The following is a 14,042-nucleotide window of genomic DNA, read 5'->3' as shown; positions in this document are numbered from 1 at the left end:
ATGTGCATGCTACTCACAGCTTAACCATGTGGTTGATCAACCATGATAACATTTTCAATACTTTTTTTTTTTGTTTCTATGAAGTCAGTAATTCTCTTTTGTTGCTGCTGTTAACTTGATTTCCTGTATCTTTCAATCATTTATCTCCAAATTCTCACCCAGTTATACAAATCTGGAATACAGGGAAGAAGGCTAAGAAGGAGAAATCAAGCCCAGCCTGGGAAGTAAAACATGAGCTTGTCAAATATTTGGAACATACCTTTTAAAAAACTGAGCTAAAAGGTAAGCATTCTTCGCAAGTATGAGAGTTGCATTAAAAGTTTCTCCTTTTTATTACTTGGCAAGACTGTTAATGACAGTATATGAAGATTTTCTTTTTTTAGATTTTATCATCTTTTTAGAAATCTGTATTGCAGCATCATTGATTTACAACGTTGTGTTAGTTTTATCGTCTTTTAAATATGCTTTCTCAAGTCTAGTAGTGACGTTCAGCTAAATGGCTGAGTGAGATTCTTCAGAAAGGAATCTCCATGCTATTCTCCATAGTGGCTATATCAATTTGCATTCCCACTAACAGTGCAAGAGGGTTCCCTTTTCTTCACACCCTCTCCAGCATTTATTGCTTGGAGACTTTTTGATAATGGCCATTTTGACCAGTGTGAGATGATACCTCACTGCGTTTCTTCAATAATGAGGGATGTTGAACATCTTTTCATGCATTTATTAGCTATCTGCATACGTCTTCTCAGAGAAGTGTCTGTTTTTAAGTCTTCTGCCCACTTTTCAATTAATTAGGTTGCCTACTTTTCTGGTATTGAGCTGCATGAGTTGCTTCTATATTTTGGAGATTAGCTCCTTGTCAGTTGTTTCATGTGCTATTATTTTCTCCCATTCTGAGGGTTGTCTTTTCACCTTGCTTATAGTCTCCTTCCTTGTGTAAAAGCTTTTAAGTTTATTTAGGTCCCATTTGTTTATCTTTGTTTTTATTTCCATTATTCTAGGAGGTGGGTCATAGAGGATTTTGCTGTGGTTTATGTCAAAGACTGCTCTACGATTTCCTCCAGGAGAAAAACATGTATAGTTTTCTAACTACAGTTATAAATACAGTTTCACAGTTTTATAATTTCTTGCCTTACACTTAGGTCTTCAATCCATTTTGAGTTTATTTTTGTGTATGGTGTTAGCAAGTGTTCTAATTTCACTCTTTCAACATGTAGCTACTGAGTTTGCCCCACAGCACTTATTGAAGAGACTGTCTTTTCTCCACTGTATTTTTGCTTTCTTTGTCAAAGATAAGGTGCCCATAGGTACATGGGTTTATCTCTGGGGTTTCTATCTTGCTCCATTGGTCTATATTTCTATTTCTGTGCCACTACCATACTGTCTTGATGACTGTAGCTTTGTAGTAAAGTCTGAAGTCAGGAACATTGATTCTTTCAGCTCCATTCTTTTTTGTCAAGACTGCCTTGACTATTCCTTAAAACACTAGGCATAAAACTACCACATGACCTAACTATCCCATTACTGGGCATATACTCGGAGGAAAACTTAATTGAAAAAGGCACATGTACCCAGTGTTTATCGTCGACTACTTACAATAGCCAGGGCATGGAAGCAACCTCGATGTCCATCAACAGATGAATAGATAAAGAAGTTGTGGTACATATACACAGTGGATATTACTCAGCTATAAAAAGGAATGCGTTTGAGTCAGTTCTAATGAGGTGGATGACCCTGGAGCCCATTATACAATGTGAAGTAAGTCAGAAAGATAAAGACAAATACCACACATTAGTGCATACATATGGAAACTAGAGAGATGGTACCAATGAACCTATCTACAGGGCAGCGATGGGGATACACACAGAGAACAGGCTTGTGGACAGTCAGGCAGAGGGAAGGTGGGATGATCTGAGAGAGTAGCAGTGAAACGTATATTATCATATGTGGATAGGCAAGTGGGAATTTTCTGTATGACACAGGGAACCTAAAGTTGGTGCTCTTTGACAACCCAAAGGGGTGGGGTGGGGTGGGATGGGAGGTTTAAGATGGAGGAGACATCTGTATACCTATGGCTGACTCATGTTGATTTATGGTAGAGACATCATAATATTATAAAGTAATTATCCTCCAATTGAAAATAAAATAAAATTAAAAAAGATTCTTCAGAAATGTTTTCAGCATCACCAACTCCCTCTCACCCCTCCCTTACAGATCACCACTGGCCAAACATGAGTTTGAATATGCCAAATTAAATCTTCCTTAGCTACCTTAAGTATAAATATCTTTTAAAGCTGTCATTATTTATATTTTATAAGCGATTCATACTTCTTGGTCAGATTCAATTCAGACAAGAAATGTGGCAAAAAAAAAAAAAAAAAGAAGCCCTATAAAAATGTTTAAGAGAATACAATAATTCATCTATATTTCATGAGCCAGTTTTTAGGAATTTCTAAAACTTTGCACAGAAGTTTGGGTGCAGCTTATTTCTCTATCTATAAAGCATAAATTGATGTAATAAATTTATATTCCTGGGAGTGATAAACTACCTAAAAAAGATGATCAAGTCATCAGGAAGAACTAATTTATAAATGATTCATAAGTTAGTAACAAACCATTTATTCTATTAAAAGCAAATCATTTCAGGATAATAGCAGTAATGAGGAGAGGCTGTAATACTTCTCGAGCACTTACTGTGTGCCAATTGCTCTGCTAAGAAGATTATATGCATCGTCTCATTTAATCCTCTAACAATCTCAATTTCATAATCTCAAATTATGAAATCCTCAAATTTCAGGTGAGAAAACTGAGGCCTGGCGTGGTCATGTAACCTGCACAAGGCCATACGGTGAACAAGCAAGGAAGCTGAGATGTGAACAGAGAATGAGATATCAGGGCCTATGCTGCAACTATATTTATTCTAAAATATTCAAATTACATATTTGCTACGACAAACCAGCTTTCCATCCCATTGATTTCAATGTGTTTCATTTTGCTTTCCATTTCCATGAAATCACTCGTGGACACACATATGAAATGTAAGTTTTGCCTCACGGTAACATGAGTTTATTAAACCTTCATGAATAATAGTTCTTCAGGTAAAAATTTCCCCCCAAATAATGAAACGTAACCAGCCATCAGTCTTGCCCTTTGGAGTACAAACTTCACCCTATACTCAACAACTAGTGAGTATTCAAAACCTAGAAGGTGAGCAAAAATAACTGTTGAATGAAAAGAAAAACCAAGGAAGCAGAATTAAGCACATGGGCAAGAAGCCAATATGTACCATCAACATCATAAATCCCTTTACTAATAAGCCCTGCTTTAAAGTAACACACAGCACAGAATAAAACCTGCCATGCTCCAAATGAACACACTTGACCTGACAATAGAACCTTGATCCTGGATGGTCCTCCCCGTCTGTCACCTCAGGACAAGCCAGGAGCTGGAAGCCATAAGGCTTCATTTCAAACCAAGTTCTGAAGCAACAGCTTTAGCTCAAGTTTTTCCTCTCGTGTCTCTCCACCTATGCCACAAATGCAGGCTCACCTGAAATGCAGTTCACACCCTCGCCTAATCGCCAGAGCTCGGAACCCTCCTACCTCAAGTCTGTCATAGGTACATGTATATCGTGTATGTGTGTGTATGTGTGTGTGTGTAGAGATATATGTGAACGTAAAACCTCTCCAAAATTATACCTTCAGCCTCTCAACAAGGATTCTTGCTTTATTAAATCCTCCCCAGAATGTGCTGATAGAAAAATACAAGGTACACATTAAAGTTCTGTTGAATCAAATGGGATATTCCTTATAATTCTTTTAGGGGATATCAACAACACAGAAAAATATGTATATACTAAAAGGGCAAGACTTCCCTGCTGGTCCAGTGGTTAAGATTTTGCCTTTCAACGCTGGGGCATGGGTTTTGATTCCTGGCTGGGAAGCTAAGATCCCACATGCGTCATGGCCAAAAGACCAAAACATTAAAAAACAAAAAAGGAGCCATACTGTATCAAACTCAGTAAAGATTTTTAAAATGATCCACATTATTAAAAAAAAAAAAACTTTGGCGAAAACAAGAAAAGAAAGAATAGCTAATTCAGTTTCTCTGAATTCTTTTAAATCAGGTTGACTTCATTTAATTCACACATTATTATTTAGGATATACCATAATCGAAAAAGAAAGGGCAAACATTCTCACTTGATTTTACCCTAACTCTGAGGAGAGAACTTCCCTTTCTAGTTTATTACCTCATGGAGAGAAAGTACATTCAGATATTCAAATTTTTGACTGTCTTCATCTCATATAGTAAATATAAACTTCAGTGATTCAACATTTCAAATTAAGAATAAAAGTCTTTATGCTTGGCAATTAATTTTAATCTAAAAAGTCATGGGGGAATTCAAGGACACTGGGCAATCTATCTTTTTGTATGTTAAAAGTGACTAGAAACTATCAGGAAGAAGAACTCTTCAAACTCCATATCTATTTTAAAGGCTGTTTTTCCCCTTTAACATGGTTTGCACAGTAGAAGTAATCATTCACAGGTATGACATAAACTCTGTGAATTATGAGACATTGTTGTCATTACTTTTGTGAATTACAACTTTTGGTCATATGGGTTTGATATCAATTATAAGGGCAATTCATGTAATATACAGATATATAATAGTGTGCCACAATCTAATGCAATTCATTCTTATCCGAGAGGTATTACTACACAGCTCACAAAAGGCCAAACTTTAAGTTCATCCTGAAGGTTACTTACTCACATGAAAGGTTTTTCTTTTAACAGCTCCTATATTCTTATCCAATTAAATATTTCTTCTTTGTTCCTACTGAATCTAATTTTATAAAACAAAACAAAACACATATACTATTAAATCTAAAAAAACAAACTTTAAGCCTTTATGATCTCATATTGGGTATGTATGCTGGTGTAACTATGTATATGGCTTTACATGAACATAAAATAATCCCAATTTTAGCTACAAAATATGTGAAACTAGTATCTTATACTAATTATCCACATTTATTTTTAAGAAAACAGCATGTCTTTTTGTCACAGTTTGAATATTTCCTTGTACTATATTAAACATTAAAAAGGCATTTCTATGTCACACAAAGAGAAAATGATATGCCGTGATGAATATATTTTTCTTTTTTCTTATATGATTATTTAAGTGTCTGGTTTTGAAAATCCCTTCCATTTAAAAGCACAAGCTCCTAATGCATCTATATACAGAATCCACAAAAACAGCACCGGTGAACCCACCTACAGGCCAGGAGTGCAGACTGAGACACCGAGAACAGACGTGGGCACAGCGGGGGCAGGAGAGGCGGCTCAAGAGGGAGGAGACATATATGTGTATACCTACGGCTGATCATGTGGATGTGCGGCAGAAACCAACAAAATATCGTAAAGCAATTATCCTCTAATTAAAAATAAATAAATGAAAACACAAACCCACACAAGCTCTAGAGGCAGATGGCCTAGTTTCAAACCTGACTCTGCCATTTCCCGTCTGTGGGCCTTGTGTGAAAAGTTACTTAATCGTCCTGTGCCTCATTTTCCTCCTTTGTAAACCAGAGGAGATAATAAGGATAATTACAATTGAGTTGTGAGGATTAAGAAGAGCCCAGAGCATAGATGGACGCTTATTAGGTTCTTATTAAATACTAGTGAGCTGTTGTGACAGTTATTAAAGTTCCTGATTTTTAAGTGTTGTTTTAGAACAGTTTGCTAAGATGATATCAATTATTGTTTACCTGACCAACCCCTTGCTGAAGCAGTATACACAGTCAGTCACATATACATTAAAAAATAAATAAAAGTGCTATTATTAGAAAATATCGTTATAAAAGATTCGGAGCCAATGTAAGAGCTAATTGAAGTAATGTGTATTATAGCACTTCTGATTCTTCAGGATATTTAATTCATTCAAATACACAAACACTTTCTTGGTCAAATGCATTGATGTTATGCAGATTTTGTCTATAAATGTCCCAAAACTGTTTTAAAGTGAAGCTGAAGACTCTAACGGTATTTATTAGCCACTTTTTTTCATCTGTGCTCTTGCTTATTTCCTTTTGTGCTTTTTCGGAGGCAAGTCACCTCAGCTCAACCTTTTAAACATAAGCTTAAACATAATAAATCCGGGTAGGTTAACTTTGCAATTTTCAATGAACCATAAAAAGCAAGTTTTCATAGTGCTAAATGACTGACTGCAGACCCCTAGGAGAATGGCAAAAAATACACTATGCATACCATCACACAATGGGATTCTACACTCTGGTTCTTCAACGGCATGTGTTAAACATGGAAAACTCTGGAAAAACTCTGTATTTCTCCCTTTCCCGTGAGTACCTCCCCACGTCCCCATCTCCCCCCACCTCCATACAAGCCACCCTGCTTCTCCAGTGGTGGGGCCCCAGCCCCAGAGTGGTCTCTTGGATAATGGCTACTCTGGTACCTCTAGTTCCAGAAAAACTAGAAGATTTTTGGTTTTCAGGGACAGAGCTGAGCTTAGTAATGAGGTGGCACAGCTCCCAGGGTAAGGGGAGAAGCACAGACAGAGAGACAGTGCGGCTCAAGAGGCAACTCAGATCTCTGCTTAAAAGCACAGAATTTAAAGTCTAGATGTGGGTTTTCTTTGTGGAAATGGACAAGTGGAAAATCACTGGGAGGTGTATAGGAGGTGTATTTTACAAGAAATAGTAGCAACTACCAGTGGACAATGTTGGAAAGTGGGAGAGCCAGGATTAATCTGTCATTTCTGATTTGGGGTGTTAGGTGGCTAAAGGCACCCTCAGTGACGTCTTTTATGAGACCTCAATACAAAAAGGAGATGAATTTTAGAAATAAATATAAGCTCATTTTGGACTCGGTATCTAGGGATCTGTGGGACATTCGTGCACAGGGATACATGAATCTGACACTCAGAGAACAAGCTTAGGTTGGAGATACAGATTCAATAGTCTTTAACAAACAAGCGGCAGCTAAAACCAAAGAAAAGGGAAAGTCAATCACCCAGAGCGGAAAATATGAAAAGAGAAAATGAAGGAAGAAAAGCCATACTTTGGACTATATTTTAATATTCCTGTCAACTCTCAAATTCAGAAATAATCTACTGGTCATGGAATTCCAGTTGAGCTGTTTCAAATCCTGAAAGACGATGCTGTGAAAGTGCTGTACTCAATATGCCAGCAAATTTGGAAAACTCAGCAGTGGCCACAGGACTGGAAAAGGTCAATTTTCATTCCAATCCCAAAGAAAGGCAATGCCAAAGAATGCTCAAACTACTGCACAATTGCACTCATCTCACATGTTAATAAAGTAATGCTCAAAAATCTCCAAGCCAGGCTTCAGCAATATGTGAACCGTGAACTTCCAGATGTTCAAGCTGGTTTTAGAAAAGGCAGAGGAACCAGAGATCAAACTGCCAACATCCGTTGGATCATGGAAAAAGCAAGAGAGTTCCAGAAAAACATCTATTTCTGCTTTATTGACTATGCCAAAGCCTTTGACTGTGTGGATCACAATAAACTGTGGAAAATTCTGAAAGAGGTGGGAATACCAGACCACCTGACCTGCCTCTTGAGAAACCTGTATGCAGGTCAGGAAGCAACAGTTAGAACTAGACATGGAACAACAGACTGGTTCCAAATAGGAAAAGGAGTACGTCAAGGCTGTATATTATCACCCTGCTTATTTAACTTCTATGCAGAGTACATCATGAGAAACGCTGGGCTGGAAGAAGCACAAGTTGGAATCAAGATTGTGATTTGATTGTAATCAGATATGCAGATGACACCACCCTTATGGCAGAAAGTGAAGAAGAACTGAAGAGGCTCTTGATGAAAGTGAAAGAGGAGAGTGAAAAAGTTGGCTTAAAGCTCAATATTCAGAAAACTAAGATCATGGCATCCGGTCCCATCACTTCAGGACAAATAGATGGGGAAACGGTGGAAACAGTGGCTGACTTTAATTTTCTGGGCTCCAAAATCACTGCAGATGGTAATTGCAGCCATGAAATTAAAAGATGTTTACTCCTTGGAAGGAAAGTTACGACCAACCTAGACAGCATATTAAAAAGCAGAGACATTACTTTGCCAACAAAGGTCCATCTAGTCAAGACTATGGTTTTTCCAGTGGTCATGTATGGATGTGAGAGTTGGACTATAAAGAAAGCTGAGCGCAGAAGAATTAATGCTTTTGAACTGTGGTGTTGGAAAGGACTCTTGAGAGTCCCTTGGACTGCAAGGAGATCCAACCAGTCCATCCTAAAGGAGATCAGTCCTGGGTGTTCATTGGAAGGACTGATGCTGAAGCTGAAACTCCAATACTTTGGCCACCTGATGCGAAGAGCTGACTCATTTGCAAAGATCCTGATGCTGGGAAAGACTGAGGGCGGGAGGAGAAGGGGACGACAGAAGATGAGATGGTTGGATGGCATCACCGACTCGATGGACATGGGTTTGGGTGGACTCCGGGAGTTAGTGATGGACAGGGAGGCCTGGCGTGCTGTGGTTCATGGGGTCGCAAAGAGTCGGACACGACTGAGCGACTGAACTGAACTGAACTGAACATCCTATCAATGTATGCTAACACTGAGTTATAAACACTAAGCAACAAAAAGTATTTTCCTTTGCATTTTCACGTCCCAGTTTTTTTAAAAAGTATATAAAGGTAAATTACTTGAAATGACATATTTCAGAAAACCAGAAAATCCACACTTATTTTTCTTAAAAAAGGGAACTACGTGGTAAATAAACCACAGCACTCATGATGTACAATTATCTAAAACATTCATAATAGTAAACTCATATTTTGGAGTAGCCAACATTTTGAAGTCGATCAGAAGAGTAGTGATAACAGTTTAGAACAAATGATTTAAAATCACGTTGTTCTGATAATTAAAGAATGAGAGAGCGAAAGGGTAAAATGCAGAAAGTCTTATTCTGGTTTACTAATTATATGGCTTCTATCTTTCTGCTAAGAAAGTATTTCTGATTTCTGAATATATAATGCCCTAAATTTTGCTCTTTGGAACTTTAACAAGATGAATTTCCTATCTTTGAGTCAAAACAAATGTATAAACATTTTATGAACAGGGCCTCAGTAAATGGTAAAATTAACAAATCAATATTTAGTCTCAGACAAGGCATGCTTTCCAGCTCCATCTTAATATACTAGAAATGTTGACTTTGCTCTGTGAATCTATGTTAAGGTGTCAGTTTTATGTTGGTGACTTCAAAAAGCTGGATGGAACCACACAAATTTCATTTTACAAGTACACAATAATTATTTACATTATGAACACTAATTATATTTACAGTCTTAACATCATACTAGTTGTAAGTAAAGAACAAATTGTAAAAGAACATTTAAAGAATACATGCTGATTTTTTTCCCTGACGGGAGATAACCTCTGGCTCTAACTTAGAATAACCAGTTTGCCTTCTAGGCGGTAAGACAGGACAGCTGGCAAACGTCAGGCTCGGGCTTGCGACCCTAAGCAGTAAAAGTGGGCTGTGACATCATCTCCCATTTCTAAAGAAAAGATGCCGAAGTTCTGCGAGTCTCAGACTGTGAGGCGGGTTGGGGTGGTGCTCAAGTTCACAGGTGGGCTCTGGAATGGGGCAGGACACATTCTCAGTCCCTTGAACATGAACCTCCCTGAGCACGTTTCCTCATCTATCTGGACAAATAACCAGAATACACTTTAAAGAAATGCTGTTAGAATCAAGAATAAAGCGGTTGGTACGAAGTTAACAACTTGATACTCCTTTCAAGTTTTCTTACCTTTCTCTATTTTTTCTTTATTCCATAGCATTTCTCATCCTTTTTATATAAATTAAATTTTACAAGAAAGTACAACAAATAGAGTCAACACGCCCACCCGAATTTACGGATCATTGCTGCCCCCGCTGTGAGTGGCTCAACCTACCCACTGTGCTGCTGATCCAGCATCAAGGTGTCTCTTTCTGACAATGTCAGTGGCTCTTGACCCTTTACTGCCGTTATGCGGTCACTTTGTGTCCTTGTGGTATTGAACAAAGGGTAGGACGCTGCAGTATGACCCCCAGGAGAATATGGTCAATTTCTTAAACGCATCCAGGCAGGTTTGTGAATGAAACGTGTCCAAAATTCTTTTAAAACTGCTATTAAGGGAGGATGTCTTAAAATACAACATTTAGGGGATATATATCTTCATTCTCACAGAATGCTATCCTTTACCTCAATGAAAACCACATAAAAATAACCAAAAAACTCACCCAAAAGGTCTACCTTAAAAACATAGATTACAATTTGTCTAAAAACTTATATATATATATATATATCAGTTTTTAAATGAGATTTACTCCATTAATATAATTATTACCTATTAATATTACAGTGAAAATAAGAACATGCTATTTACAAATATTGATTTTTTTATATATAAACATTTAAACTGGAATATCAAAAATAAAAGTATACACACAAAAGCAAATGCACAGGTATAGAATATGTGTGTGACTCTAAAATTATAAATAATCCAGAAACAATCTTAATGCCATTCTTTGTACTTTCAAGAAAATACTACTATTATTGTTAAAATAGATTTTAAATATACAGAGTTTTACAAAACCTGAAGGAATTCCTTTGCTGGGGGCAGGGAGTATATTCCCCACGTATACTTTGTAATATTTTTTTAAATGAGAAATAGGTTTTAATATTTTTTCTACATAAAATAATATTAATATTGTTAATATTAGATATTATTAATCTAACATGGCTTTGATATGTGATTTAAGACATTTGGTTCAAGGAAAGAGCCTGATAAACCTTAGGCTGGAATGCTAAGTAAAACTGAGGGTGTGTGTTGACCAAGGCACTACTGGCATTACTTTGTAGAGCCGATCAATAGATATTAGCTTTAAAAAGAGAGATTTAGAAAGAAGCTGCAGCATATTTTTGAAATGACAGGGTGAAGATTTAAATTGTCTCAATCAAGGCTCAATTTTTTCTTCCCAGTTTTTCCAGCTGTTCTCTTCCAGTTAAGACTCTTCATTTCAAATAAATTTAATTAGTTCCAATTGATCATAGCCAACACTTACACAGCTTTATCCATGCTTCTTTACTTTCATACAGCAAACACTAACAAATAACAAAGACTGCCAAGCTCAGATCAAGGGTCACAAGACAATATTCATACCTCATTCGCTCTCACCCAGAAGAAAAATTTCAGCTTTGAAATTCTGCCTATAACAAAAGCACTAAATTATACTGCATATTTGAATTGTTATCTTGGTCAGCTGTTGAATTCAGTTAATTGGAGAATTCAGCCTCAGATTACCACAAAAATAAAATTAATACAGCTACACATATTAGCCTAGCTACAGCAGTCAAATAATTCATTCAAAATATAGGCAAATATCTCTGTCACGATATAATTTCTATTTTATGAGGTGATATTACGAGGGCAATTCCTTTTAAATAATTGGGAAAAATCAGGGTTTTCAGGATGAATAGCTGAATTGGCCAGTTTTCCATTTTGCAGTACCTCTTGCGCTCTGCAATGCTGGTTAGCCTAAAATAAGATTATTCTGCTTGAAACAGGTTTCTCTCAAATGCACCTACCATATTTTTCATAATGCAATTTATATAGGATTCTAGTCAATAAAAAGAAATATGGTTTTCTTCTAAACCCTCACAAAAATCTATACCACATCTTAATCAAGTCACACAATCTAAAGGTAATGTGAACGACCCACAGGCTGCAGTGCGCTGGTTGCTCTGACAACATGTTAAGGAAGTCTTTTTCAGTTATTTAAATTCTTTGGATCCTGAGCATTCTTGACTCGACTACTCATGGCAGGAAATGAGTAAATCAACTGATAAAGCCATGCATCACATGCATTTAACTGAACCTCTTACAGATTAAAATATAGTTTATGTAGCATTAATTAACTCTCCAAACTAGATTTTCATTTTTAAGCTTCCTGATTTTTTTTTTAACAGTAAAATAAACACAGAGTCACGTGCCCTAACTCTGACTCGTGACTTCGGCAGAACATAGTTCATAATTTCAATGTACTGATTTAATAATAGTTACTTGAGTGCTCGAAAATTCAGCTTTTCTTCTGGAATGCAAAGTGAGATATTCTGCTATTGCAAAGGCAACTTCCATTATTTAAACCATGACTTTTTGCAGACAAGGAAACCTTTAAAATCTGAGGTAATAACAAAATATATCTATAATATTATTTTTTTTAAAGCAGTAAAAACTGAATAGAGCAAGAACTCATTTTTAAAAATCTACAAATGGCCTACATGGGAGGGGAGTTTAGGGGAGAATGGATACACATAGAGGAAAGGCTGAGTACCTTCACTGTTGACCTGAAACTATCACAATACCCTCGCTGTTGACCTGAAACTATCACAATATTGTTGATCGGCTACACTTTAATACAAAATACAAAGTTTAAAAAAAAAGAAATAAAAAAATAAAAAATTTGCAAATGAAATGATATCTTCTAGTAGCTACTGAAACAAACCCTATAACTTACAGTATAAATGACTTTTAGCAAAGCTGGAAGTTTGAGAAATAATTTACATGTATATTTAAGATGGATGATATTTTTTAAATCAATGAACCAATACATTAAAAAGCAAGAGCCACCACCACCATCATCACATTTTTTGCTGAAAACCAGATGTTCCCTGATAAAGTCAACTACAGCAGTGGCACAGGCCATAGGTTTTAAATACAGGCTTTGAACATTTTCAAGAGAGAACAGTAGGCTTCTTCAACTTCGTCCCAGTGAAAGAAATTTAAGAGCATTCAGGTGATAACAGTAAAGAACCTGCCACACACAGCTTTAAGAGGAAAAAGGGAGGGGAAAAAGCCAGTTTCCCCCCCTTTTTTTTTTCCACCCCCTCTTCCTTTAATGACTGTTGAAAATTTTACTGACACTTTGTGAGCATGCTTCTTTTCAAATTATTGATTACTATTAATATTTCTCGCTTTACAATAGTTATAGATTTATTTGGTCAGATTTTATTTTTTAACCATCCACACCAAAATCAAGAACTTATCTTTCTTAATACCAATACAAATAGTATACTGGGCTTCCCTGATGGCTCAGACGGTAAAGCGTCTGCCTACAATGCAGGAGACCAGGGTTCAATCCCTGGGTTGGGAAGATCTCCTGGAGAAGGCCATGGCACCCCACTCCAGTACTCTTGCCTGGAAAATCCCAGGGATGGAGGAGCCTGGTGGGCTGCAGCCCATGGGGTCGCGAAGAGTCGGACGCGACTGAGCGACGTCACCATAAATAGTATTCTAGGTTGTTTGTATCCTCTGTGCACTGAAAGAAACTGAGCTGAATGCATTTGCATATTCAGCAATCGACACTGCTCTAAGTCTATAAAAAGACAGGTTGAACATAATGCAGTGTGCGGCTTTCCTAAATTTTACCGCATCTGATTATGTGATAAATAATACAGAGAAGAATGCTCAATACCCAGACAATGTAAGTAACTTTTAGAAAAGCATTCATTTCTATTGTACAGGTAGAAAGCGTACCTGTAAGTTTCCTCAGGTAGCCTATGTTGCATGTATCACTATTACAACTTCAATATTTTCAGTCTGTCCTAGGGCGTGCTGCAGTCCACGGGGTCTCAAAGAGTCGGACATGACTTGGTGACTGACCAACACGACTGCAACTGCAAAACCTGTCACAACACAAGAGGCGTACTCCTCTACATGTTCCAACACTTCAGTAATGATCCTAGCTTCTAAATTAGAAGGTCCCTGGAAAATCGGACACACAGCTAGCAGGCTCATTGTTAAGGCAACAATGAGCAAACCTTGACCAAACAAACAGTTCTGCTTCTTTCTACTTCAAGATCAGAAAGGGCACTAAAGGGTCTCAAAAAACCAAGCATTCCATCAATGCAAGTTTCCATCCATGTACTTAGTCCTGCTATAAATGACCTGGAAGCATTTTCCGATATCAGATAAAGTTCATCCAGATGACACTAAAGATGTCTC

General features: G+C 37.1%; 1 protein-coding gene and 1 long non-coding RNA gene across 6 annotated transcripts in view; both read right to left on the bottom strand.

Moving 5' to 3' along the window:
- WDR7 (WD repeat domain 7) overlaps positions 1-14,042 on the bottom strand; it is a 352,599-nt gene that overhangs the window by 189,626 nt on the left and 148,931 nt on the right. The gene's annotated exons all lie outside the window — the stretch shown is intronic.
- LOC139179492 (uncharacterized) lies at positions 737-14,042 on the bottom strand. Its single transcript, XR_011563858.1, has 2 exons — positions 12,417-14,042; positions 737-12,385 (listed from the first exon to the last, which is right to left on the bottom strand). It is a non-coding gene; the product is annotated as an uncharacterized lncRNA (long non-coding RNA).

Source organism: Bos indicus, chromosome 24, assembly GCF_029378745.1.
Source record: "Bos indicus isolate NIAB-ARS_2022 breed Sahiwal x Tharparkar chromosome 24, NIAB-ARS_B.indTharparkar_mat_pri_1.0, whole genome shotgun sequence".
In the NCBI taxonomy this organism is placed as follows: domain Eukaryota; kingdom Metazoa; phylum Chordata; class Mammalia; order Artiodactyla; family Bovidae; genus Bos; species Bos indicus.
The sequence above is the reverse complement of the archived record's forward strand: the minus strand, read 5'-3'. Positions and strand labels throughout refer to the sequence as shown.